The 26,967-nt window shown below is 39.0% G+C and overlaps 1 long non-coding RNA gene and 1 other non-coding gene across 2 annotated transcripts; both read left to right on the forward strand.

Annotated features, from left to right (window-relative positions):
• The first annotated feature begins 4,753 nt into the window (after positions 1-4,753).
• LOC107610015 (uncharacterized) lies at positions 4,754-10,265 on the forward strand. Its single transcript, XR_015892393.1, has 4 exons — positions 4,754-5,468; positions 7,543-7,703; positions 9,667-9,924; positions 9,974-10,265. It is a non-coding gene; the product is annotated as an uncharacterized LOC107610015 (long non-coding RNA).
• Positions 10,266-25,922: 15,657 nt separating this feature from the next.
• Positions 25,923-26,030, forward strand: LOC148553360 (small nucleolar RNA R71). Its single transcript, XR_015893203.1, has one exon. It is a non-coding gene; the product is annotated as a small nucleolar RNA R71 (small nucleolar RNA).
• Positions 26,031-26,967: the final 937 nt, after the last annotated feature.

Below are 26,967 nucleotides of genomic sequence, written 5' to 3' on the forward strand. Positions count from 1 at the left end.
GTATTTGGATTCGCGTTTTAGCTTATCCTTTTGATTCTTGGAGAGATTAGGAGGAAAGGTGCGGGATACCAAGTAATTGGCTATTGGTGCATACCAAGGAATGACTTCCAAGATTGATTGCAAGCCCTCAAAGGGGAAAGAATCATTAATAGGAGTGGCATCGCCTTTAGTGTATTCAAGGAGACTTAAGTGATCCACCACTAGGTTTTTCGAACCACTCCTATCTTTGATTTCCAAGTCAAATTCTTGAAACAATAAAACCCATCTAATCAATCTCGGTTTGGATTCTTTTTTTGCCAACAAATACTTTAACGCTGCATGATCCGAGTACACTACCACCTTAGAACCAAGAAGATAAACTCAGAATTTATCCAAAGCGAAAACAATAGCTAAGAGTTCTTTCTCGGTGGTAGTGTAATTGGATTGGGCTCCATCTAATGTTTTTGGTGCATAAGCTATGACATATGGATTCTTACCCTCGCTTTGTGCTAATGTGGCTCCCACCGCATAGTTTGAAGCATCACACATTATTTTGAACGGCCGACTCCAATCCGGCCCTCTCACGATGGGAGCTTGGGTCAATGCTACCTTAAGCTTGTCAAAAGCCTCCATGCATTCCTTTCTTAGATCAAACTCAACTTCTTTTTGCATCAATCGAGATAGAGGCAATGCTACCTTACTAAAGTCCTTGATGAATCTTTGGTAAAAACCTGCGTGTCCAAGGAACGAACGAATTTCCCTCTCGGAGGAGGGGTAAGGCAAGCTAGATATAACATTGATCTTTGCTAGGCCTACAAAAATTACCATCTTTGGAAACAATATGTCCTAAAACAATGCCTTGCCTAACCATAAAATGAAACTTCTCAAAATTTAAGACAAGGTTTGATTTAGTACATCTTTCCAAAACTTTTGCAAGGTTTTCCAAGCAATGATCAAAAGAGTCACCATATACACTGAAGTCATCCATGAACACTTCCATGCATTGCTCTAGAAAATCTGCAAATATGCTCATCATGCACCTTTGGAAAGTTGTCGGTGCATTGCATTAGCCGAATGGCATACACTTATAGGCATACGTTCTAAAGGGGCAAGTAAATGTTGTTTTTTCTTGGTCTTCTAAAGCAATGTATATTTGGAAGTACCCTGAATAGCCATCTAGAAAAAAATAATGAGATTTACCAGATAGCCGATCAAGAATTTGATCGATAAATGGTAGCGGAAAATGATCATTTTTAGTGACCGTGTTTAACCTTCGGTAGTCAATGCACACCCGCCAAGAGTTTTGCACCCTTATTGCTATAAGCTCCCCGCTCTCATTCTTGATTGTGGTCACCCCGGACTTCTTTGGCACAACTTGGATGGGACTCACCCATTCACTATCCGAAATGGGGTAGATGATGTCCGCTTCTAATAACCGGGTGACCTCTTTTTTCAAAACCTCTAAAATGGTAGGATTTAGTCGCCTTTGAGGTTGTCAAACGGGTCTAGCTCCTTCCTCTAGGAATATTCAGTGCTCGCATACTTGGGGGCTTATGCCCACTAGATCTGCCAAGCTCCACCCTATGGCCCTCTTGTTCTTCCTCAAAACATTTAGCAACTTTTCTTGTTGTTGATGAGTGAGTTCCCTTGCAACAATCATCGGGAACTTGTGGGCTTCATCAAGGTATGAGTACTTTAGGTGGGGCGGTAGTGGCTTCAATTCTACCTTTTGTTCTTGACTAGACACTTGAACTTCCGGAAGATCCGGATGGGGTAAGGTGTTCACTTCACTTGGTTCTTCACTAATTTCTTCAATCATATTCTTCTCATCTAGCTTCGCATAATGCACTTCGGCCACAATGTTGTCAATTAAGTCACACCGGAATATGGAATGGTTCTCCGGTGGGTGCCTCATCGCTTCATCTAGGCTAAAACTTACAACTCTCCCGTCGATCTCAAATGAGTAGGTTCCCGAATAGACATCCAACTTAAACCTAGAGGTCCTCAAAAATGGCCTTCCGAGTAATATGGATGATGTCCTTTTGGACTCACTAGGTGGCATCTCAATGATGTGAAAATCAATCGGAAATATCAAACCCTTTATGTTTACCAACACATCTTCCACAATGCCTGTCACGGTTATTATACTCTTGCCCGCTAAGACAAACCTAGCCGCTGACCGCTTCAACGGTGGGAGGTTCAATATATGATAAACGGAAAGAGGCATAATACTCACGCATGCACCAAGATCGCACATACAATCAATAAATTGAACTCCAGCTATGGTACAAGTAACCATGCACGGGCCTGGGTCACCACATTTTTCTGGTAATGCTCCCATCAAAGCGGAAATAGAACTCCCCAATGGAATAGTTTCTAACTTATGAATTCTATCTTTGTTCATACATAAGTCCTTAAGAAACTTTGCATATTTAGGTACTTGATGGATAGCATCAAAGAGAGGGATAGTTACCTCCACTTTCTTGAACATCTCCACCATTTTGGGGTCAAGTTCCATACGCTTCTTAGCCTTCCTTGCTAGTGTAGGAAATGGGATTGGTTGAGCAATTTCTCTGATGAATCCACATTTTATGATATTTATTTACTCTAACTTGGTGGATTTCATCAACTTTTCTTGCATTTATCCATTGAAATAGCATAGTTTCATAATTTCTCCCTAAATTGTGCTTGAAAGTGAAAACATGCTTTTTAGGCTTTATAATTGCTAAATTTTATTCACTTTAATTCCATTTGATTCCTTGATGTGTTTGTTGAGTAATTTTAGGCTTACAAGGCAAGTATGGATTGAAGAAGTGGAAGGAAAGCATGCAAAATGGGAGAATTCAAGAAATGAAGGATTTGTAAAGCTGCCAGCCCCGACCTCTCTATACTAAATTGGTCATAACTTGAGCTACAGAGGTCCAAATGAGGCGGTTTCAGTAGCATTGGAAAGCTAATTTCCGGGGCTTCGAAATGATATATAATTTTCTATAGTTGACTAAGTTGAAGTGTGCGTACGCACACAATTTATGCGCACGCACAGGTCAGAAAACAGCAAGTGTGCGGACGCACACATCTGTGCATCCGCATAGGTCCTGGCACGTGAGCTCATTAACTGAAAATTACTGGGGGCAATTTATGGGCCTCCAAAGCCCAATCCAACTCATTTCTGAAGCTATTTCAAGCCAAATTGAAGAGGAATGAAGGGGGAAGCACTTAGGTTTAGGTTTTTACATGTTTTTGTTAGTTTTCTAGATAGAGAAGCTCCCGCTTCTCTCTAGAACCTAGGGTTTTTAGTTTAATTGCTTTGTAATTTCTTATTTTAATTCTTGTTTTAATCTAGTTTCTTCTATCTCTCCTTGTTCTATGGTCTTAATTTCATTACTTTATCTTGTTATTTTCTCCATTTTTGTCACTTTTATGTAGTTGCACTCTTGCTACTTTAATTTACATTTAATGCAATTTTATGTTTCATGCCTCTTTCATTGCTTTATTGAGTTGCTATCTTTATTTTTCTTGCTTGGTAGTTGTAGCATTTATTATTTCTTGTCATTTTACCATTCTTTCTTTACATGCCCACCAAGTGTTTGACAAAATGCTTGGTTGGATTTTTGCTTAGTTTTTCACACTCTTGGTTGGAAAATTGGATAATTGGGTGAACTTGAGTGGTGGATGTCCATTTCCCATTGTGTGAGGATTGTTAATTAATTTGGTTTCCCTTGACTCTAAGTGACCCACTAGTGTTGACTTAGGACTTAGGGTTGAGATTAATTATGCCTAGTTGACTTATCCTCGATGTAGGGTTGACTAATTGGGATTAATTCACATACAATTACCATGTTTGTGGTTCACCACTAGGATAGGAATCCTTAATTACCCACTTCTTGCCAAGAGTCCTTTTTGTCATTTAAATTCCTTTATCATTGCCTTTACTTGCTTTCTCTATTAATTACTTGCATGCAAAGTTACTTTTTTACCTCTTCATTTCATTCCTTTCCATTTCTATCTCTTGCTTGCTCCTTGCGATCACCACCCCCAATCCCTTATAGCCAATAATTGAACATTTCATTGCAATTCCTAGGAAAGATGATCCGGGGTTGATTTACTCTTGATCTCGGTTTATATCTTGTACTTAATTTATTATTTGATCTTGAGAATTCAATGTTGGTTTGGACTATACTACCAACGAATTGATTCTAGTTTTGATTGATTCCAAACTATACAAGAATTCTCTTCATTAAATTTGGCGCCATTGCCGGAAATTAGCAATGGTATTACATTGTTAGCCATTGTTAATGTGTGAATATTTGAATAGTTTGTTTTTGATTGGTTACTTGTTTTTGCTTGTAAATATGTCTCTTGGTTGTTAGCTTGCTTTAATAAATTTTTGTTTTAAAATGCATATATGAATAGTTAGTAATTTTGTTTAAATTACCTTTTTTACTTGAATTGCATGTTTAAATTTTTTTTATTATTATTAATTTTTTGGATGATTAAAATGTTTTGGTAGATTTTTGTTTGTGCGTATTAAAAATGCTTTAAATAGTCCATAATTTTAATTTGAAAGATAAAATTTTAAATTAATTTTAAAGTTAATGTAAATAGTGGCATATTTTTATTAATTTCTTGTTTATATGCATTTTGCATTGTTGGGTGAATTTCTATTTTGAAAAAAAAAAACAACGCCCTCTCTGCGTGCGTACGCCTCCATACAACTCATCCGTCTGGGGCGTTCGCACAGCATATGCGTATGCACCCCCAATTCACCCCCTTCTGCTGGGAGCAACCGCACAGTCGGTGCGTCCGCACCACCCCTACTCTTCCTTCCCTTCTCTTTTCCAATTCCCCAACGTTCATCCCTCTCCTCTCCTTTTCTGTTCCAACATCCACCACCACCATCACCCACCAACGTCCACCAGCCGCCACCACTCCCGACGATCGGCGACCACCGAACCACCATCCCCTTTTCCCCCTCTCTTCTCCCTCATCGCTCTTCTCTCTTTCCTCGTCCCTGACCCCTTCTCTGCGCCACCTCAGCCGCGACACCACACTCCCCTCCCTTCATCCATAATCGCCGGCGATTACCCACACCGCCGCGTCCCTTTCTCTTCCCCTTTCCCTCTTCTAGCTTCCACCGAGCCCAGTGCCCTCGCGACGTTCCCCTTGCGCCTCCTCTTCCCTGACTGCCAACCATCACCGTCGGCCTTAACCCAGAACCCACCGCGCCATCGACAAGGCACCACGACCCTCTTCCTTCTTCTTCCCTTTACAGCGCGGCCGTCGCAACCTCCTTAGCTCAGCGCCGAACCAGTCTCCAGCCACTCCAACCTCTTCTCATCTCTCCACGAGCCCCTATGTCTGTATCACTGCACCCCACGGTAGCCAGAGTTGCTGCCGCACCACCTTCGCCGCCGCTTCTGCTCCAGCCGTCCGTTTCACACCACCTCCATCCTCCCTTTCCTTCCCTGCTCCAATTTTCTGCTTTCCAGGTCTCAATTCTTTCTCTTCTATTTAGTCTGTTTAGCCTGTTACAGTTGTTATTTCAGTTTTTTTAGTAGTTTAGTTAGATTAGCTTAGTATAGTTAAACTAGGTGGTTAGAGAATCTGGCGTGGATAGTGGATTTAGGTTTGTTATGATCAATAATGTTGTTTGGAAATGTTGATGTTTCATTGAATTCCTCTTTATTTATTGCTGACAATTTGCCCCTGTGCTAATCTGACTTGTCTGATGCTGCTGTATATTGATTTATTGCTGCCTTATTCTACCTGGTTGATGCTGAGTTCTTGTTTTAATTTGAACCTAATCACTGGATTCAGTTAGGTGCATTTGTATGGATTCATGTTGCTTGCTTGTGGAGTAGTTATTGAATTCAATGAAAGGAGTGTTGACTGAATCAATTACTGTTGTTTCTTGCTGCTGTGTTTTTGTTCATGGCTGTTTGGGGTGAACCAACTGCTGAATATGGTTAATGGTTGCTTGTGCAGTGAGGATTTATTTTTGCTGAATGTATGAATTTAAGTTGTTTTTGCTGCTGTTTTGTTCCAATTTGAACTCAATCACTTGACTCAAGATACTTAGTTGTTCAAATTCATGTTGAATACTTGTGATTGGTTGTTGAATTCAAGAAAAAAAATGCTGCTGGATTGTTCCTTGTTGCAGTCTTGGTGCTGTAACTTAGACCATTATTTGCTCATGGCTGCGGGTTGCTTAATTGTTCATTGCTGCTTGTTGCTGGTTGGCTTGGTTTGAATTGCTTATTAATTTTTTGTTGCTATTTGTTAGCCTAGTTTCTCAATTCATATGAACTTGTATATGGTTTTTGTGTTTTTAATTGTTAATGAATTCATATAGAATCTGAATTGAGTGTTTGAATTTAGGGAAATAGGCCAATTTACTATTGAAATGCTGCAGGATTTTTTCTAACCTTATTTCATTAAATGACATTGTCTTCTTTGGTGCAACAAGATTCTATTTGACGGATTACTGTGTCAATAGAATCTTGTTTGCTAAATGGGTTTGGAAATTTCCTTCCTTACGAGTTTTGGTCAATTCTTTAAGTTCTTTGCTTCCTTTAAATTATGTGTTCTTCTTGAGCATTGAATATGCCTTAATTGAGTTTTAAATTGACCATAAACTTGAAATTCTTTTGAGATTTTGAGCCCCTTTTGCATAAACTCACAAGATTGAAGGTTTTAAATCTATGTGGCTGAATTGATTCATTCTATTCATGCCTAACTTTCATTAAGTCACTTAGATCATGAGTTTTCAACTCTTGTTTCAACTTGTGACTTTTATGCTTCGTTATAATTTGGTGTTTGAATTTTCCTCGTTTACCTTTGTCAACACCAAAATTTCTCGGCTTATGCTAAGTGGATGTGCCCACTATTCTTTGATTATATGCCCACTATAATTGCATTACTCACTTAGGCATAAGTCATATTTTATTTTGAGAAGTTGAACATGAACTTTCTTGTTTTGGAACTTTGGAAATTTTCAGAATTTAGGGACGTTTTTGCTATGCCGAGAACTTTTTCCTTTCTCTTTTGTTTTCAACTAACTCTTTCTTTTCCTTTACATGACTTTGATGTTTGTTTTCTTTTTCAACTAACTTTTTCTTCTTAACATAACTATTGACTATCTTTTCTTTATTTTCTTTTTCAACTAACTATTTTCTTTTTACTCACATAACTTTTAACTTTCTTTCTCTTTTCAACTAACACTAACTTTTTAACTGTTTTCTTTACTTTTAACTTTCTTTCTCTTTTCAACTAACACTAACTTTTTAACTGTTTTCTTTTCTTCCCCGACCTTTTGACTTTTCCTTTCCTTTTCAACTAACTTTCCTTTTAACCTTTTACATGTTTTCTTTTTCTTCGTGCATAGCAATAACGCTCCTTTCTTCTTTTTCTCTTTGATAAACAAGCAAGTTAGCTTTCTTAGATTCCTTTATTTGATTGGAAGTTACTTTTTCTAACTTGAATCTCGTGTGCTTCCATTCAAATTTATATTATCTGTTCACTTCATTCATATGCTTTTTTGTGACTTAGCTCTTTCCTTTTTAGCACCACCATCACTCTTGCAGCCACTCTATCGCCTAACCCACCAGTTGAAGGTGGAGGTGACCCAGTGACGACTCCTTCCACTCCGCATGATCGCGAGCACCGAGGATGGTGCTGCATTTTAAGTGTGGGGAGGTTGTGCATCTTCATCAAGCACATCATGGGTGACAATCTTCATTTTCGAACACTTAGTGTAGTTTTTTTTTTATGTTTTTTTTGGTACTTTGTATATATTTTATCCTTTTGAGAAATTTTTTACTTAGTTTATTGCACTTTTTAATTTTGCTTGTACATAACTTAGTATTATATAGTAGTTATACATATTTGGATATTTTGCTCTTAATTTTGGCTTGTACATATGTTCTTTTTGGTTTTTAGTCTTGATTGTGATTTGGGATGATGTGATGATTGCACCTAAGTTTGGTTTCCTATATACTTGTTATTTTGGTTTGATTGAAATTAGGAATTAAACTTAGAATTTTTGACTTTTTCTATCCAATCACACCATATACATATATAGAATAAATGTTAGTCAATTTAATGAAATTTTCCAAGAAACTTACTCTTTATATAGGGCATTGAAATTCAAATTGAATTGAGTTGAAAATTTTCATTGAAACTTGCATGATTTATACATTGTGGAATATGGTTTTTGAGTTAAAGAACATATAACTTGTGAGATTTTGAACCTCATTGTGTGGTTACACTATTTGACCACTTATTTTATTTTTGTGTGTGCTCTTCTCTATGAGTGCAATCTTTAGTTTGTTTAATTCTATATATCCATTATTTAATGTATGATTATGCAATTATGGGATTGAGGCCATCACTTCATTATATCTCACTTACCCAAATAGCCTACCATTTCATTCACCTTTATTTGCCACTTTGAGCCTATGAATACCCCCTTTTGTTCTTTATTTTACCACATCATTAACCTTAAGCGAAAAATAATGAAATATTCTTTGTTTGAATCTTTGAGTAGCTTAAGTTAGTGTGTGTGATGTTTAAGTGTGGGGAAGATATGGAAAACTTGGGTTGATGAAAATGTGTTTTATTCTTGTTGAAAAATCTTGGAAATTTGGGGTGCATACTCATGTAATATTATAGAAACCATATGCATTGATGTGTTGGTATATATATATTATGTTCATGAAAAAAAAAGAGAAAAAAAAGAAAAGAAAAGACAAAGAAATAATGAAAAAAGGGGACAAAATTATCCCAATGAGAAATTCAATAAACGTCAACGCATATGTGATTGAATTTGATGCATGAGTGTGTGTATATGTAAAAGTGAGATTATGGGTAGCTAAGTTCGATATTAGAAGTTTATAGGTTGTGTGTGTGTTAGGTGATAATTTAGGCTAATCAAAGATTCAAATGCAAGCTCACTTAGCTATATATACATCCTTACCTTTAACCTTAGTCCCATTACAACCTTGAAAAGACCTCCTGATTTTTGCATATGTACATTAAATTTGTGTTAATTGGTTAGATGAAGAACAAACTTTTGAAAGCATGATTAGAGGAGAATTCAGTGGATTGACCCTAAACACTTGAGTGATTAGAGTGTATATACATATCCGGTGAGGGTTCAATCATTCAATTCCATATTTTCACCTTTGATCATTGTTATCTTGCAAGTTTGTTAAAATCTTTTATATAACTCAATTCAATTGTGAATGTGATTTGGTTATAATTGCCTTAGCCCTTAATTGTGTATAGATGCTTTCTTGGAAATTGATTTACTTGGACAAATTAAATACATATAGAGAGTTATATAGTATAAGGTATAATAGTTGCATACATATAGGTACATTGCATATAGATAATTTGTATTGAATAATTGTTGATTCCCCTTCTTCTCTTCCTTTGGTATAGCATGAGGACATGCTATTGTTTAAGTGTGGGGATGTGATGAATCCACATTTCATGATATTTATTTACTCTAACTTGGTGGATTTCATCAACTTTTCTTGCATTTATCGATTGAAATAGCATAGTTTCATAATTTCTCTCTAAATTGTACTTGAAAGTGAAAACATGCTTTTTAAGCTTTATAATTGCTAAATTTTATTCACTTTTAATTTCATTTAATGTCTTGATGTGTTTGTTGAGTAATTTCAGGCTTACAAGGCAAGTATGGATTGAAGAAGTGGAAGGAAAGCATGCAAAATGGGAGAATTCAAGAAATGAAGGATTTGTAAAGCTGTCAGCCCCAACCTCTCTGTACTAAATTGGTCATAACTTGAGCTACAGAAGTCCAAATGAGGCGGTTCCAGTGGCATTGGAAAGCTAACGTCCGGTGCTTCGAAATGATATATAATTTGCTATAGTGGACTAAGTTTAAGTGTGCATACGCACACAATTTATGTGCACGCACAGGTCAGAAAACAGCAAGTGTGCGGACGCGCAAATCTATGCGTCCGCACAGGTCCTGGCACGTGAGCTCATTAACTGGAAATCACTGGGGTGATTTCTGGGCCTCCAAAGCCCAATCCAACTTCTGAAGCTATTTCAAGCCAAATTGAAGAGGAATGAAAGGGGGAGCACTTAGGTTTAGGTTTTTACATGTTTTTGTTAGTTTTCTAGAGAGAGAAGATCCCCCTTCTCTCTAGAACCTAGGGTTTTTAGTTTAATTACTTTGTAATTTCTTGTTTTAATTCTTGTTTTAATCTAGCTTTTTCTATCTCTCCTTGTTCTATGGTCTTAATTTCATTACTTTATCTTGTTATTTTCTCCATTTTTGTCAGTTTTATGTATTTGCACTCTTGCTACTTTAATTTACATTTAATGCAATTTTATGTTTCATGCCTCTTTCATTGTTTTATTGAGTTGCTATCTTTATTTTTCTTGCTTGGTAGTTGTAGCATTTATTATTTCTTGTCATTTTACCATGCTTTCTTTACATGCCCACCAAGTGTTTGACAAAATGCTTGGTTGGGTTTTTGCTTAGTTTTTTACACTCTTGGTTGGAAAATTGGATAATTGGATGAACTTGAATGGTGGATGTCCATTTTTCATTGTGTGAGGATTGTTAATTAATTTGGTTTCCTATGACTCTAAGTGACCTACTAGTGTTGACTTAGGACTTAGGGATTGAGATTAATTATGCCTAGTTGACTTATCCTCGATGTAGGGTTGACTAATTGGGATTAATTCACACACAATTACCATATTTGTGGTTCACCACTAGGATAGGAATCCTTGATTACCCATTTCTTGCTAAGAGTCCTTTTTGTCATTTAAATTCCTTTATCATTGCCTCTACTTGCTTTCTCTATTAATTACTTGCATGCAAAGTTACTTTTTTACCTCTTCATTTTATTCCTTGCCATTTACATCTCTTGCTTGCTCCTTGCAATCACCACCCCCAATCCCTTATAGCCAATAATTGAACATTTCATTACAATTCTTAGGGAAGACGATCCGAGGTTGATTTACTCTTGATCTCAGTTTATATCTTGTATTGAATTTACTATTTGATCTTGAGAATTCATTGTTGGTTTGGACTATACTACCAACGAATTGATTCTAGTTTTGATTGATTCCAAACTATACAATAATTCTCTTCATCATTCTTCCTCCAAGACCTTCTTCTCTTTAGAAACTTCACTTTTTGGTTGAGAGTCTTTATCTTCAACCACCACTTGTGCCTTATCTTCCTCTTCGATCTCTTCTATCTCAATTCCCTCCTCATCTTGAGTAACTCTTATTGGTGTAGGTGCCTTTGGACTCCTCTCCTGTAATTGAGTTCCGAATCTCAAGGTAATGGCATTGATGCCACCTTTGGGATTGGGTAGAGGTTGAGAAGGAATGACACTAGAATTTGAGGCCTGAGGAGTGGAAGTGGATGGCGGTTCTATGCGGGCAAGAAGAGCTTGGAGAGTAGTTGTAAGACCGGTAAGACCAGCGGCAAGTGTAGTTTGAAGTTCTTTTTGGCCTTGGAGAATGGATCGAAGTGTATCATCTTGATTGGGAGAAGTGGAAGGATATGTGATTTGAGGGGCTTGTGATTGATTGGGTTGAGGTGGTTGTCTTTGATGTGGTGGTTGGTATGTCTGGTAATTTCTTTCTCTTTTTGTTGAGGGTATGCTTGGCTTTGTTGGTATGGTTGATTTTGTGAGTATCGGTTTTGTGAATTGTTGTTGTTCCATCTTTGATTTCTTCCGTCGTTGTTGTTGTCCCTACCTCCTTGTTGATAATTGTCTCGCCATCCTTGGTTGGAATTATCTCTCCAACCTTGATTATAGTTGCCACCCCCTTGATTGAAATTGCCTCCTTGTTGGTAGTATCCTTGATTCGGGTGGTCATAGAAATTGTGGGTAGCCGCCAAGGTGTTATCTTCTTGGAGACTCGGACACTCGTCTATATAGTGGGAATAGCAAGAGCAAATTCCACACACTCGTTGGGAGACCAATTGTTGGCTTTATTGTTGAGGAGGTGGTGGAGGTTGATGTTGTTGTTGAGGTTGTTGTTGACCAAGTTGGAGTTACTTTAGAATGCTTGTCATCTCACCCAAGGATTTGGCAAGGGCGGCGGTCTCACTACTAGTGGAAACTTCATTTACGGTCTTTGGATGGTTGGTTCTCTGTCTAGCATGTTGAGTGGACTCGGCCAAGTCGGTAATGAGTTGCCATGCCTCCTCCGCCGTCCTATACTTTGACAAAGAACCGTTGCTTGAAGCATCCAATAGAGTCTTGTCTTGAGGTCTCATTCCTTGTCACACATAGCTAAGCAATACTTGAATGTCAATCATGTGGTTGGGACATGAGTCAAGAAGCTTGCAAAACCACTCCCAATACTTGTATAGAGTTTCCATTTTGCCTTGTACAATGCATGAGATCTCTTTTCTCAACTTGTCCGTCATTTCCACGGGAAAGAATTTATCTAGGAACTCCCTTCTAAGCAAGTCCCAATTAGTAACAACATCACTAGGCAAAGTGTAAAACCACTCTTTGGCTCTTCCCTCTAGAGAGAATGGGAAGGCAAACAACCATATAGCAACCTCATCGGATCCTTCCTGCCTAGTTGTTGAGCAAACACCATGAATGTCCTTAAGGTGTCTAATAGGATCTTGCGCGGGAAGTCCTTGGAACTTTGGTAGAAGATGGATCAAGGCGGTTTTAAGCTCAAAGTTTGCATTCAAGTTTGGATGAAGCACATGAAGAGGTTGAAGAACAAAGTCCGGTGCACCCGCTTCCTTAAGAGTAACTCTCCTTGGAGCAGCCATAGTGTCGACACCTAGATCAAGAGAAGAACTATCAGTAGTATCAACGGAAGAATAGATAATGCCGTCTTCGAATGACGATTCAAAATTAACCTCGGATATGGTTGGTGAATTAGTAAAAACCATTTCACCTTCCTCAAAGGCTAACCGCCTCTAAGCTTGCCTAATGTGAAGGAAAGTTTTTTCGATTTCCGGATCAAATGGGGCGAAGCTCGGATTCGGTAGTGAACGCGTCATACAATGAAGGGAATATGAAGCTCATGACAACTAGTGGAACTAAGTAAAGATTAATCCTAACTAGCACACACAATCAAACAAAATGCAAGTATGTACATATACACATATTCACACTAAACAATAACATGGCACTCATGTGCAAATCCTCGGCAACGGCGCCATTTTGATGATGAGATTTTTATGTCGGTATAGAAATTAGTAATAAATCCAATCGTGAGTATAGTCTAACTAACATGCAAATTTCACACCAAATAATTCTAAAATCTATAACCGAGAGTACTAGTCCCGAGTCGTTCTCCCTAGGACTTGTCTTAGAGTGCACATCATTGATTAGGAAGTCTTTTGTGGTTTTGAGAGTTTGGTATAAGAATACAAGCTAACAAATAAGAACTACAACCAATCAAGATGAAAAAGCCTTGGCTAAGGGAGAACATTGGATGTTCCATCATTATATCTTCCATTAATTGTGATAATAATTCATCATTGCTTCACTTAGTTAACCCTAATCATGGAGGAAAGTCAAGTAAAAGTAATTAACTTGAATCACAAGTCCTAGTCTCACCTTAGGGAAGTCTAGCTTTAGTGGCTTACAAGTCAATTAGCGATTCTCAATTGATAGTCAACAATTGATATTAACTATTCAAGTGTCTCCAATAACTCAACCCCTAAGCCAAGTAAGAGAATTCTACTCCATAGCTAGGGTTGTCATTTCCTCAAACAATTGGTGAGCAATCATAAGAGACATTATGAAATTGAGAAAAAGGAATTGAATTCAAGCTATCTATCTCAAACAATCATCAACAATCAAGAAATTAAATAAAATTCCTCAATTCATTAATCAAAATCAAAGTAACAAGGTCACAAATCTAAGATCCAAAATGAGTCAAACCACAAGAACACAAATTGAGAATAGGAGAAGAGTAGATCTACAACTTGTATCAAAGTAAAAGTGAATGAGAAATTGATCTCACCAAAGAAATCAAAGGAGATTAGGAATGGAGAGAGTAAAATCCTAGAGAGAATTTGGAGTTTCTCTCTCTACAGAATGTAACTAACTAATGAAAATATCTAGAAAATGTGTCTAATGAATGAATTGATCCCAATCCCTTCAATGCTTCATCTTCTTATGTCTTTCCCGCCAGAACTCTGCCCCAAACAGGGTTTGTAACTGTCTCAAATCGCTGGTCACATTTTCTCTTTAAAAATCACGTGCGAGCATCGACGCGTACGCGCACAGCACGCGTACGCGTCCCTGGGGGTTTTGCGATCCACGCGCATGTGTCAAGCATGCGTGCGCGTCCATGAGGTTCTGGCTCAGCCATATAAATGCGTCGGCTCCTAGCTTTGGATTTTTCACGCCGATCTGGGTGGCGCTTACGCGTACGCGTCATTGCTCAAACTTTAAAGCTCCAATTTCCATGCTCCTTTCCTTCATGCATGCTTCCTTCCTCTCTTCTAAGTCATCCTCCCAATTTGCGCTTTATTATGAAAATATGCTCTTTTGTGCCTAATTTAATACATTTTATTCCATTTGCCTTCCATTCGATTTCTTGATATTGTTTGTGAGTGATTTCAGGTGTATAAGGTAAGAACGGCTTGGAGAAAATGGAAGAAGAGCATGCAAAGTGGAGGAAACATGAAGAATCAAAGGAGATGAGCACAGAGACGTGTGCGTACACACATACCTGCGTGTGTATGCACAGCCACCCAATCAGAGCGCGTGGATTACTTCGAGCGCGTCACGCGGTCACTCAGAGTATCGCCTAGTGTGCGTGTGCACAGCTACTTGTGCGTACGCACAGGAAGAGATTTTCGCAAAGTGTGCGGACACACAAGTCTGTGCGTACGCATAGGTGTCTGCACATGCTTTCATTAAAATGGCACGTGACTCGCGATTTTGAGGCTTTGGAGGCCCATTTCTGAAGCCATTTAGCTCATATTGAAAGGGAAATGAAGACAATAACATAGCATATCATTAGGTTAGTTTAGGAGTAGTAGAAGGAAGCTTTTAGTTTAGTTTTTCTATAAGTTTTCATCATCTCTATTAGGGTTTATATTAGGGTTTCACATTCAAGTGCCATTTCCATTTTTGATCTTGGATTTTGCTAGCTTCCATTGTAAGTATCTCTTTGTTATTACTCTTTATAGTTACATTGTTCTTACTCTTTCTTCTAATTCAAGTTATAGTTTAATTTTACTTCTCTTTTGTAATTTCAATTTCTTTTTGATAAATTTAATGTTTGATATTTGTTTCATGCTTTCTTGTGATATTCTCGTTGATTGAGATCATTTTTTGCTTTTAGTTTCAAGCCTTTTCTCATTTTTTCCATGTTTAATATTTTTGCCCACCAAGTTTTTGACAAAATGTCAACCATGGTTTTAGGCTAAATTTCTAGCTCTTGGCTTGAGAAAAGTGAGCAATTGGGTTCCTAGAGTTAGAATGTCCAACATTTAGTATCAATTCTTGGATTGTTAATTGTTCTTGTTCCCACTAACGCTAATTTGTTACTAAGGCAATTAGCAAGCAATTTAGGATTTGTGGGTTAAGAACACTTATGCTCATTTAACTTACCGTCCGATGTGAGGGTTGATCAAGTGAGACTAATCCATTGTAATTGTCATAGTTGTGGTTCAAACAAGGAAAGGACCCTTGGCTCACTCCATGCCAAGACTCATTTTATGTTTTCAATTCTTCGTACATATATATGTTGATCTCCTTTATACTTTACTTGTTTATATTTCATAGTCGGTTCTTTAATTTCATCATTAGTTCAATCATTACAATTTTGCATGTTCTTTTATTGCTTTAAATGTTCATCTCTTTATTGAAAACCCTTTGATCACTACAACCGGAATTGTGCACTCATTTATCTCAAGTGTCCTTGGGAGACAACCTGGGAAATAAACACTCCCGATTTTGAATTGGTTTTGAATTGTGACATATCCTTTGGATTAAACAATTTGATTTGGGAATTCATTGTTGGTTTGGACTATGCTAGCAATGAGTGCTATAATTTTGGTTGTTGTAAATATGTGAATAGTATGAATACTTGATTTTGGTTTGCTACTTGGCACTAATTGGTAGGAGGCGCCTCTATCTTAGTAGTGATAGCAACTAATATTCTTGTTTGTCTAGTCCTAGGTAAGTAAATATAATTAGAATAAATATACTCATTTGTCTATTGCTTTTATTGATATCATTGCATTTTATCTTTCCCTATTCATCATGAGTTATCACCCTTTTGGCTTGGAGTCTAGTTGTTATCATGTTGTAGCGGGTAGCAATTCCAATGTTGCTTCACCTCAAGGTATGGGAGGTCAATTCGGGGAAGGGTCGCAAGCAACCAATTCTTGGCGACAAGGACCTTTTCAAGGACCCTATGATCTTAATGTCTATCAACCTCTCACACCTAGTAGAACACGTCCTCCTTACAATTTTGTCCATCCATATGTTCAGTCTCTATACCCTCCACATGAGACACAACCATCATACCCTCAAGCCCCTATACCTTTCCCACCACCAATTTGCTCTCCACCAACCTACCTATCACCAAATTTGGGACAACCTAGCTTTCACCACCATTCCATTCCCCTCAATTTCCCTTATAAGGAGCCTAGCTTTCAAGCCCTCATCCAAGAGCAGAGGGAATTTCAAAGAAAGCAAGAGAATTGCATGGCAACTCTTGCCGAGACTTTGTCACGTCTAGCATCCTCACACTCTACCCCTAGCAACCTTGATTCTCCGCCCTTGCCACACCCATCACCCCCGAAGTCTAGCATTGATGCTATAACTCCAAAAGGGAGCGAGCCGCTTAATGAGATAAACTCTCAGTTCGACGTGCAAGCGTCCCTAACGCGTGCGCGTCATGCGTGAATTCGCAACATCATGGAAGTAAAATAGAGAGTTGCACAGGAGTGGTGAAGGAAGCGTGCTTTGCGCACAAGTGATGAGCGGATATTTTATACGCTTTTTGGGGTCAATTTCATATAGATTATAGTATGTTTTAGTTGGTTTTTAGTTTATTTTCATTAGTTTCTAGGCAAAATCCACATTTCTGGACTTTACTATGAGTTTGTGTGTTTTTCTGTAATTTCAGGTATTTTCTGGCTGAAATTGAGGGAGCTGAGCAAAAATCTGATTCAGGCTGAAAAAGGACTGCTGATGCTGTTGGATTCTGACCTCTCTGCACTCAAAATGGATTTTCTGGAGCTATAGGACTCCAAATGACGTGCTTCACATTGAGTTGGAAAATAGACATCCAGGGCTTTCCAGCAATATATAATAGTCCATACTTTGCTCAAGGATAGACGATGTAAACTGGCGTTCAACGCCAGCTCTCTGCCCAATTCTGGCGTCCAGCGCCAGAAACAAGTTGCAAGTTGGAGTTCAACGCCAGAAAAGGATCCAAAGCTGGCGTTGAACGCCCAAAACAGCCCTAGGCACGTGAGAAGCTTTAGTCTCAGCCACAGCACACACCAAGTGGGCCCCAGAAGTGGATTTCTGCACTATCTGTTATAGTTTACTCATTTTCTGTAAACCTAGGCTACTAGTTTAGTATTTAAACAACTTTTAGAGATTCATTTTGGATCTCATGACATTTTAGATCTGAACTTTGTACTCTTTGACGGCATGAGTCTCTAAACTCCATTGTTGGGGGTGAGGAGCTCTGCTGTGTCTCGATGAATTAATGCAAGTATTTCTGTTTTCCATTCAAACATGCGTGTTCCTATCTAAGATATCCATTCGCGCCTAAATATGGAGAAGGTGATGATCAGTGACACTCATCACCTTCCTCAATCCATGAACGTGTGTTTGACAATCACTTCCGTTCTACATCAGATTTAATGAATATCTCTTAGATTCCCTAATCAGAATCTCCGTGGTATAAGCTAGATTGATGGCGGCATTCATGAGAATCCGGAAAGTCTAAACCTTGTCTGTGGTATTCCGAGTAGGATTTTGGGATTGGATGGCTGTGACGAACTTCAAACTCGCGAGTGTTGGGCGTAGTGACAGACGCAAAAGGATAGTAAATCCTATTCCGGTACGATTGAGAACCTGCAGATGATTAGCCGTGCGGTGACAAAGCATTTGGACCCTTTTCACTGGAAGGATGGATGGTAGCCATCGACAACGGTGATCCACCTACACACAGCTTGCCATAGGAGGACGTGCGTGCGTGAATCAGAAAACAGAGGAAAGCAGAATTTCAGAAGACAAAGCATCTCCAAACCTCCAACATATTCTCCATCATTGCATACAAGTATAATTTGTGTTCTGCCCTTTTATTCCTTGCAATCAAATTTGATAAGTGAATTATTTTATTGTTTTCCTGACTAAGAGTTACAAGATAACCATATATTGCTTCAAGCCAACAATCTCCGTGGGATCGACCCTTACTCACGTAAGGTATTACTTGGACGACCCAGTGCACTTGCTGGTTAGTTGTGCGGAATTACATTGTGAAGTAATTTTCGTGCACCAACAAGCAAGCCCACGCGTATGCGTACCTCACGCGTCCGCGTCACTTGCTTTGTTAGCCACCCATGCGTAAGCGTCCATGACGCGTACGCGTGACCCTGGAAATCGGCGTAACTAGCATGCTGAACAGGGAGTTGTGCTGACCTCACACTGGAACTGTGCTAGAGGCACAAATTTAGCCACGCGTCCGCGTCACTAATGCGTGCGCATCAGTTTCACTATGTCGCTATCCATTTCAACCCGAGAGTTGTGCGTGCACAGGGCTGCCTTCGTGCGATTGGCACAGCCCATGTCACGTGTACGCATCCCAGATGTTTATGCATCGCTTAAATTTTACGTGACCCATGCATACGCGTGCTGTATGCGTGTGCGTCGCATGCACCGCATGGTTAAACCAGTCCACTACCAGATTTCAATTATTCCCTCCCCCATTCCTAATTCTCTTTCAATCCTTATTTTTCCTTCTTTCTTCCTTATTCCTTCTTACTATCTACTACTTTCTTCCTCCCTTTTTCATCTTCTACCTCAGGTTCTTTTCTTTCCCCCATCTACTCTTTCATTCTTCTTTCATTATTGCATATTAATAATTTCTTTTTCTTCTCAATTTTTATTAGCTTCGTTATTTGTGGTTTATTTGGCATTCTTTTTCCATGCATTTTTATGTTGGTATTGGAGTTTTTTTTGGGTAGTACCTTATTATAATTGAGCTTGTGGATATTATGAGGAGTGATTTGACAATTGACTTTTAATTTTGACTCTCATATACACTTGGATTCATTATTCTACTTCCTATTTTAACTTGGACACCAAGTGTTTGTGAAAAAGCTTTTATGGCTTGTTGAATCCTATTTTCTTTTACTCTTTTACTTGAATGCCTCTTTTTCACAACACTTGTACTCTACATGTATTTGGGATTATCATTCACAATTGTCATCATACAAGTGTTTTTTTTATTTTGGCACATTTAATAATTGATGCTTGAATTATGCTTCTCATGCCTATTACTTGCATGCTTTTATCCTCTTGCATCTAATTATTATGCATTGCCTTTTTGCTCCTAATTGATGTCTTACCTACATGTTGTAGCTACCATGTATTTAAGCTATTATCTTTTCTTTGGCATTCATTATCACTTGGAATTTTCTCCCTTTGGTTTTTGGTTATATATATTTAACAATCTTCCTCTTTCTTTCTTCCTTAGGCATGGGTACCAAGAAAGGAAAAGAAAAGGCCACTGGCAAAACACCAGCAAGGCGAGGAACCAAGAGAACACCAGCTAAAGCACCACCATCTACCAGAGTCAAGCCGCCTACAAAGCGGGTGAAGAGGATCATTAAAGTTGATGAAGTAGGGAAAGCCCTTCCCGCTTGGGACACCACACGGTTCACTAACCGTTACTGTGAGCAGATGTTTCACATCCTAGCTGAGAGAAACTACAATAATGAGCATCTACTCATTGTCCCAACACACTTTGTTAATTTTGTGGAGCCCCGCATAGAGAGGAGACAGAGGGGATTTTTGAGGAGGCAACCACGAGAGGTCAACCTATCATGGGTAGTTAAATTCTACTCCAACTTCTACTCGCCTACTCTGCAGACTATCTATGTTCGTCAGCAGCAAGTCCTTATCTCCGAGAGTGCCATACAGAGAGCACTAGATCTTCCACCTAGCCCAGAGGGATTGGATGATATCAAGAAGCCTCTCTTTAGTGCCAGATGTATCAGTTCAACTGGGATAGCGCCCTTGGAGTTATAGCCCAACTGGGCAGCACCTGGATCTATGGGCAGCATCGGTCAAAACCCAAGAGCATCTTGGTGCACGAAATTGTGATGTCCAGGCTCGAACAATCCCTGGTAATGGCTCCAAAGCTTGGTGCTCTGATCTTAATTCATAATTGTCACAACTTCGATACAACTAACCAGCAAGTGCACTGGGTCGTCCAAGTAATATCTTACGTGAGTAAGGGTCGAATCCCACGGAGATTGTTGGTATGAAGCAAGCTATGGTCACCTTGTAAATCTCAGTCAGGCGGATATAAAATAATTATGGAGTTTTCGAATAATAAATAAAAGAATAGGGATAGAGGTACTTATGTAAATCATTGGTAGGAATTTCAGATAAGCGAATGGAGATGCTTTTCGTTCCTCTGAACCTCTGCTTTCCTGCTATCTTCATCCAATCAGTCTTACTCCTTTCCATGGCTGGCTTTATGTGATACATTACCACTGTCAATGGCTACTTTCGGTCATCTCACGGGAAAATGATCCAATGCCCTGTCACGGCACGACTAATCGTCTGGAGGCATCACCCTTGTCAATGGCTTCATCTTATCCTCTCAGTGAATAATATGCTCACGCACCCTGTCACGGCACGGCTATTCATCTGTCGGTTCTTGATCATGCTGGAATAGGATTTACTATCCTTTTGCGTCTGTCACTAACGCCCTGCAATCGCGAGTTAGGAGCTCGTCACAGTCATTCAATCATTGAATCCTACTCGGAATACCACAGACAAGGTTTAGACCTTCCGGATTCTCTTGAATGCCGCCATCATTCTAGCTTACGCCACGGAGATTCTGGTTAGGAGATCTAAGAGATACTCATTCTAGCTTAATTCATGTAGAACAGAAGTGTTTGTCAGGCACGCGTTCATAAGGGAGAAGGATGATGAGCGTCACACATAATCATCACCTTCATCACGTTCTTGGGTGCGAATGGATATCTTAGAAGTGAAATAAGAAGAATTGAATAGAAAACAGTAGTACTTTGCATTAATCTTTGAGGAACAGCAGAGCTCCACACCTTAATCTATGGAGTGTAGAAACTCTACCGTTGAAAATACATAAGTGAAAGGTCCAGGCATGGCCGAATGGCCAGCCCCTCTGATCTAAGAACCAGGCATCCAAAGATGCCTAATACAATAGTAAGAGGTCCTATTTATAATAAACTAGCTACTAGGGTTTACATGAGTAAGTATTTGATGTATAAATCCACTTCCGGGGCCCACTTGGTGTGTGTTTGGGCTGAGCTTAAGTGTTGCACGTGCAGAGGCCATTTATGGAGTTGAACGCCAGTTTCTGTGCCAGTTTGGGCGTTCAACTCTGGTTTTGGATCCTTTTCTGGCGCTGGACGCCAGATTTGGGCAGAAGGCTGGCGTTGAACGCCAGTTTACGTCGTCAATTCTTGGCCAAAGTATGGACTATTATATATTTCTGGAAAGCCCTGGATGTCTACTTTCCAACGCAATTGGAAGCGCGCCATTTCGAGTTCTGTAGCTCCAGAAAATCCACTTTGAGTGCAGGGAGGTCAGAATCCAACAGCATCAGCAGTCCTTTTTCAACCTCTGAATCTGATTTCTGCTCAAGTCCCTCAATTTCAGCCAGAAAATACCTGAAATCACAGAAAAACACACAAACTCATAGTAGAGTCCAGAAATGTGAATTTAACACAAAATCTATTAAAAACATCCCTAAAAGTAACTAGATCCTACTAAAAACATACTAAAAACAATGTCAAAAAGCGTATAAATTATCCGCTCATCACAACACCAAACTTAAATTGTTGCTTGTCCCCAAGCAACTGAAAATCAAAATAGGATAAAAAGAATAGAATATACTATAAATTCCAAACTATCAATGAAACATAGCTCCAATCATATGAGCGGGACTTATAGCTTTTTGCCTCTTGAATAGTTTTGGCATCTCACTTTATCCATTGAGGTTCAGAATGATTGGCATCTATAGGAACTTCAGATTTCGAATAGTGTTATTGACTCTCTTAGTTCAGTATGATGATTCTTGAACACAGCTATTTTATGAGTCTTGGCCGTGGCCCTAAGCACTTTGTTTTCCAGTATTACCACCGGATACATAAATGCCACAGACGCATAATTGGGTGAACCTTTTCAGATTGTGACTCAGCTTTGCTAAAGTCCCCAATTAGAGGTGTCCAGGGTTCTTAAGCACACTCGTTTTTTGCTTTGGACCTTGACTTTAACCGCTCAGTCTCAAGTTTTCACTTGACACCTACACGCCACAAGCACATGGTTAGGGACAGCTTGGTTTAGCCGCTTAGACCAGGATTTTATTCTTTTAGGCCCTCCTATCCACTGATGCTCAAAGCCTTGGGATCCTTTTTATTTGCCCTTGCCTTTTGGTTTTAAGGGTTATTGGCTTTTTGCTCTTGCCTCTTGGTTTTAAGAGCTTTTGGCTTTTTCTGCTTGCTTTTTCTTTTTCTTTCTATATTTTTTTTTTCGCCTATTTTTTATTTTTTTATTTTTTTTCTACAAGCTTTGTTCTTTGCTGCTTTTTCTTGCTTCAAGAATCATTTTTATGATTTTTCAGATTATCAAATAACATGTCTCCTAGTCATCATTCTTTCAAGAGCCAACATATTTAACATTCTTAAACAACAACTTCAAAAGACATATGCACTGTTCAAGCATACATTCAGAAAATAAGAAGCATTGTCACCACATCAATATAATTAAACTAAGTTCAAGGATAAATTCGAAACTCATGTACTTCTTGTTCTTTTGAATTAAAACATTTTTCATTTAAGAGAGGTGATGGATTCATAGGACATTTATAACTTTAAGACAAAGTTACTAACTACTAATGATCATGTAATGAAGACACAAACATAGATAAGCATATAACATAGAAAACGAAAAACAGAGAAAGTAAGAACAAGGAATGAGTCCACCTTAGTGATGTCCTTGAGCTCTTCTATGTCTCTTCCTTGTCTTTGCTGCTCCTCCTTCATTGCTTTTAGATCTTCTCTGATTTCATGAAGGATGATGGAGTGCTCTTGATGTTCCACCCTTAGTTGCTTCCAATAATTGTGTGGAGGAAAATGTATCCCCTGAGGTATCTCAGGGATCTCTTGATTTGCAGTCAAATGTTCTACCACTGAGCTATAGACCCTTGATGGAAGCTTTTGTCTTCCCTTTCCTCTTTCTAGAGGTTTCTCTGGCCTTAGGTGCCATCAATGGTTATGGAAAAAACAAAAAAGCTATGCTTTTACCACACCAAACTTAGAATGTTGCTCGCCCTCGAGCAAAAGAAGAAAGAATAGAAGAATAAGAAGAAGATATGGAGGAGATGGATGGGAGTGTGTATTCGGCCATATGGGTGGGATTGGGTGGGAGAGAGATGTTGAATTTTTTAAGGTAGTGGGTGTATGGATGTGAGTGGTAAATGGAAAAAAAGAAGGGATGATCATGAATGGAAAGAGAGATGATGAGGTAGGTGGGGATCCTGTGGGGTCCACAGATCCTGAGATGATCCTATGGGGTCCACAGATCCTGAGGTGTCAAGGCATTTACATCGCTGCACCAATTTAGGCATGTAAAATGCCCTTGCACACAACTCTGGGCGTTCAGCGCCAGGTTGGTGCCCATTTTGGGCGTTCAACGCCCCTTTGCTGCCATTTCTGGCGTTGAACGCCAGAATCATGCTTGTTCTGGTCGTTCAGCGCCAGGATGCTCCCATTCTGGGTGTTCAGCGCCAGAACTATGCTCTGTTCTGGCGTTTGAACACCAGACAGATGCTCCTCCAGGGTGTGATTTTTCTTCTGCTGTTTTTGATTCCGTTTTCAATTTTTATATTTATTTTATGACTCCTCATGATCATGAACCTATAAAGACACATAACTAAGAAAAATATAGTTAGATAAATAAACATTGGGTTGCCTCCCAACAAGCGCTTCTTTAATGTCAATAGCTTGACAGTGGGCTCTCATGGAGCCTCACAGATGTGCAGAGCTTTGTTGAGACTCTCCAACACCAAACTTAGAGTTTGGATATGGGAGTTCAACACCAAACTTAGAGTTTGGTTGTGGCCTCCCAACACCAAACTTAGAGTTTGACTGTGGGGGCTCTGGTTGACTCTGCTTTGAGAGAAGCTTTTCAAGCTTCCTTTCCATGGTTGCAGAGGGAGATCCTTGAGTTTTGAATACAAGGGAGTTCTCATTCCATTGAAGGACTATTTCACCTCTGTCAACATCAATCACAGCTCTTGCTGTGGCCAGGAAAGGTCTTCCTAGGATGATGGATTCATCCTCTTCCTTTCCAGTATCCAGGACTATGAAATCAGTAAGTATGTAAAGGCCCTCAACCTTTACTAATACATCTTCTACTTGTCCATAAGCCTGTTTTCTTGAGCTGTCTGCCATCTCTAGTGAGATTTTAGCAGCTTGCACCCCATAGATTTCCAGTTTCTCTATTACAGAGAGGGGCATGAGGTTTATTCCTGAACCAAGGTCACACAGAGCCTTAAAGATCATGGTGCCTATGGTACAGGGTATTATGAACTTTCCAGGATCCTGTCTCTTCTGAGGCAATGTCAGTTGATCCAGATCACTTAGTTCATTGATGAACAAGGGATGTTCAACTTCCCAAGCATCAATGCCAAACAATTTGGCGTTCAGCTTCATGATTGCACCAAGAAACTTGGCAGTTTGCTCTTCAGTGACATCCTCATTCTCTTCAGAAGAGGAATACTCATCAGAGCTCATGAAGAGCATAAGGAGGTTCAATGGAATCTCTATGGTCTCTAGATGAGCCTCAGAGTCCTTTGGTTCCTCAGAGGGAAGCTCCTTATTGATCACTGGACGTCCCAGGAGGTCCTCCTCCTTGGGATTCACGTCCTCTCCTCTCCTCAGAGGTTCGGCCATGGCGCTTATGTCAATGGCCTTGCACTCTCCTTTTGGGTTCTCTTCTGTATTGCTTGGGAGAGTACTAGGAGGGATTTCAGTGATCCTTTTACTCAGCTGGCCCACTTGTGCTTCCAGATTTCTAATGGAAGACCTTGTTTCATTCATGAAACTTACAGTGGCCTTAGATAGATCAGAGACTAGATTTTCTAAATTAGAAGCATTTTGTTCAGAGTTCTCTGTCTGTTGCTGAGTTGATGATGGAAAAGGCTTGCTATTGCTAAACCTGTTTCTTCCACCATTATTAAAGCCTTGTTGGGGCTTTTGATCCTTCCATGAGAAATTTGGATGATTTCTCCATGTTGAGTTATAGGTGTTTCCATAAGGTTCACCTAAGTAATTCACCTCTGCTATTGCAGGGTTCTCAGGATCATAGGCTTCTTCTTCAGAAGATGTCTCTTGAGTACTGTTGGATGCAGCTTGCATTCCATGCAGACTCTGAGAAATCATATTGACTTGCTGAGTCAATATTTTGTTCTGAGCCAATATGGCATTCAGAGTATCAACTTCAAGAACTCCCTTCTTCATAGGCGTCCCATTGCTCACAGGATTCCTTTCAGAAGTGTACATGAACTGGTTATTAGCAACCATGTCAATGAGTTCTTGAGCTTCTGCAGGCGTTTTCTTTAGGTGAATGGATCCACCTGCAGAAGTGTCCAGTGACATCTTTGATAGCTCAGATAAAACCATCATAGAATATATCCAGGATGGTCCATTCTGAAAGCATGTCAGAAGGACACTTTTTGGTCAACTGTTTGTATCTTTCCCAAGCTTCATAGAGGGATTCACCTTCTTTCTGTCTGAAGGTTTGAACATCAGCTCTAAGCTTGCTCCGCTTTTGAGGAGGAAAGTACTTGGCTAAGAAAGCCGTGACCAGCTTATCCCAAGAGTTCAGGCTGTCTTTGGGTTGAGAATCCAACCATAATCTAGCTCTGTCTCTTACAGCAAAAGGGAAAAGCATGAGCCTGTAGACTTCAGGATCTACTCCATTAGTCTTAACAGTATCACATATCTGCAAGAATTCAGTTAAGAACTGAAAAGGATCTTCAGATGGAAGTCCATGAAACTTGCAGTTCTGCTGCATCAGAAAAACTAATTGAGGTTTCAGCTCAAATTTGTTTGCTCCAATGGCAGGAATGGAGATGCTTCTTCCATGTAAATTGGAATTAGGTGCAGTAAAGTCACCAAGCATCCTCCTTGCATTATTATTATTTTCGGCTGCCATCTCCTCTTCTTGTTTGAAAATTCCTAACAGGTGCTTACTGGTTAGTTGTAATTCAGAGTCCTTTCAGGTTCTGGATCTGCTTCAACAAGAATATTCTTGTCCTTGCTCCTGCTCATATGACAAAGAAGAAGGCACAGAAAAATAATAATAATAGAGATCTTTTTTTTTTTTTGAACGAGGGAGAGATGTTAGTAGATGAATAAATAAAAAAAAAATAGAAGGAGATGAGAGAGAAGAGAATTTTCGAAAATAATTTTTGAAAAAGAGTTAGTGATTTTTGAAAATAGTTTTTGAAAAATGTTAGTAATTTTCGAAAATTAAGATTTAAAAATTAAAATAATTAATAAATTAAAAAGAAATTTTGAAAAAGGGGGAAGATATTTTCGAAAAATGAGAGAAAGAGAATTAATTAGGTAGTTTTGAAAAAGTTAAGGAACAAACAAAAAGTTAGTTAGTTAGTTGAAACAAATTTTGAAAAGATAAGAAGTTAGGAAGTTAGAAAAGATATTTTGAGAAGATATTTTTTTGAAAAAGATAAGAT

The sequence above is a fragment of the Arachis ipaensis genome, chromosome B7, assembly GCF_059453495.1.
Source record: "Arachis ipaensis isolate K30076 ecotype BB chromosome B7, ASM5945349v1, whole genome shotgun sequence".
NCBI classification, from domain to species: domain Eukaryota; kingdom Viridiplantae; phylum Streptophyta; class Magnoliopsida; order Fabales; family Fabaceae; genus Arachis; species Arachis ipaensis.